This window comes from Palaemon carinicauda, chromosome 30 (assembly GCF_036898095.1).
Source record: "Palaemon carinicauda isolate YSFRI2023 chromosome 30, ASM3689809v2, whole genome shotgun sequence".
In the NCBI taxonomy this organism is placed as follows: Eukaryota; Metazoa; Arthropoda; class Malacostraca; order Decapoda; family Palaemonidae; genus Palaemon; species Palaemon carinicauda.
The window spans coordinates 53,694,536-53,696,824 of NC_090754.1; positions in this window are offsets into that span (position 1 = coordinate 53,694,536).

Sequence of the window (2,289 nt, forward strand, 5' to 3'; positions counted from 1 at the left end):
TACAGTACTGGTTGCAGACGAGGAAGAGAAGCTTGGCCGATTAGTGACAAAGTTTGGAAGGGTGTGAGAGAAGGAAGCTGAGAATTAATGTGGGTAAGAGTACGGTTATGAGATGTACGAGAAGGGAAGGTAGTGCAAGGTTGAATGTCATGTTGAATGGAGAGTTACTTGAGGAGGTGGATCAGTTTAAGTACTTGGGGTCAAGTTGTTGCAGCAAATGGTGGAGTGGAAGCAGATGTACGTCAGGGAGTGAATGAAAGGGTGCAAAGTGTTGGGGGCAGTTGAGGGAGTAGTAAATAATAGAAGGTTGGGCATGAATGTAAAGAGATTTCTATTTGAGAAACGGATTGTACCAACTATTACGTATGGATCAGAGTTGTGGGGAATGAAAGTGACGGAGAGACGGAAATTGAATGTGTTTGAGATGAAGTGTCTAAGTAGTATGGTTGGTGTATCTCGATTAGATAGGGTTAGAAACGAAGTGGTGAGGGTGAGAACGGGTGTAAGAAATGAGTTAGCAGCTAGAGTGGATATGAATGTGTTGAGGTGGTTTGGCCATGTTGAGAAAATGGAAAATGGCTGTCTGCTAAAGAAGGTGATGAATGCAAGAGTTGATGGGAGAAGTACAAGAGGAAGGTCAAGGTTTGAGTGGATGGATGGAGTGAAGAAAGCTCTGGGTGATAGGAGGACAGATGTAAGAGAGGCAAGAGAGCGTGCTAGAAATAGGAATGAATGACGAGCGATTGTGACGCAGTTCCGGTGGGGCCTGTTGCTTCCTCCGGTGCCTTAGATGACCGCGGAGGTAGCAGCAGTAGGGGATTCAGCGTTATGAAACTTCATCTGTGGTGGATAACGGGGAAGGGTGGGCTATGGCACCCTAGCAATACCAGCTGAACTCGGTTGAGTCCCTTGTCAGGCTGGGAGGAATGTAGAGAGGAGAGGTCCCCTTTTTTGTTTCATTTGTTTGATGTCGGCTACCCCCCAAAACTGGGGGAAGTGCCTTGGTATATATATGTATGTATGTATGTATGTATATATATACATAGCCTATATGTGTTGTATATATGCTGTATTTTGTATATACGCACGTGTAATATATATATATATATAGATAGATAGATAGATAGATATATATATTCACGAATAAATGTATATATATACACACATATACATAAAATTGGTAAATGTATGTATATATATATATAATATATATACATATATATAAATATATAATATATACATATATACATTATATATATATATATATATATATACATATATATATATATATATATATATATTTACGAATACATGTATATATACACATATATACATATAATTGGTAAATATATATATATATATATATAATATTTATGAATACATGTATATATACACATATATACATATAATTGGTATATATATATGTGTGTGTGTATTGATAAATAAATATATATATATATATATATATATTTATATATATGATATATATATAATATATATATATATATATATATATTATATATATATATATATATTATATATATATATATATATATATATATTATATATATATATATATATATATATCAACATTTACCTTTCCCAAACCTCTAGACAAGATATTCGACCACATCCATTAATATGTAAAAAAAGAGTATTCTCTATTCTTGCTATTTTCCCTCTAAACAGAACATTCACCTGTCAATATAATCATTCACATGTACATCTTACACATCACAAGAGCTTCACCTACCTTTGTTTATCAGCAACATTCTCTCAAAAGTTCACATAGCTTCATCCGCGCATGTTCATTCGATATCAGCCAATAGGAAGAGGTCTTTGCCATCAGCCAATAGGAAGAGGCCTTTGCCATCAGCCAATAGGAAGAGGTCTTTGCCATCAGCCAATAGGAAGAGGTCTTCAGGGGCAAGAGCTGGGCGTCTTCTATTGGCGCTCTTCTTCTTTGGTTTCATTCCGGTTATGGACTCGAGCTCAGCCGGGTAGAATTCTCTTGCTCGTCTTGGCGTAGCTTCATCCAGCTCTGCGAGTAATCTTCAATTAGAGATCATTCTTGGCTTCGAAAAAGGTTCGATTTAGTATCTTTTTTAGCTCTTTAGCTTTTGAATTAAGGTACTTTCATAAGTTTCCCCAATTATGCAATAAATAAAATGCTTTGTGATATTACTATTACTTGCTAAGCTACAACCCTAGTTGGAAAAGCAGGATGCTTTAAGCCCAGGGGGCCCAATAGGGAAAATAGCCCAGTGAGAAAAGGAAACAAGGAAAAAT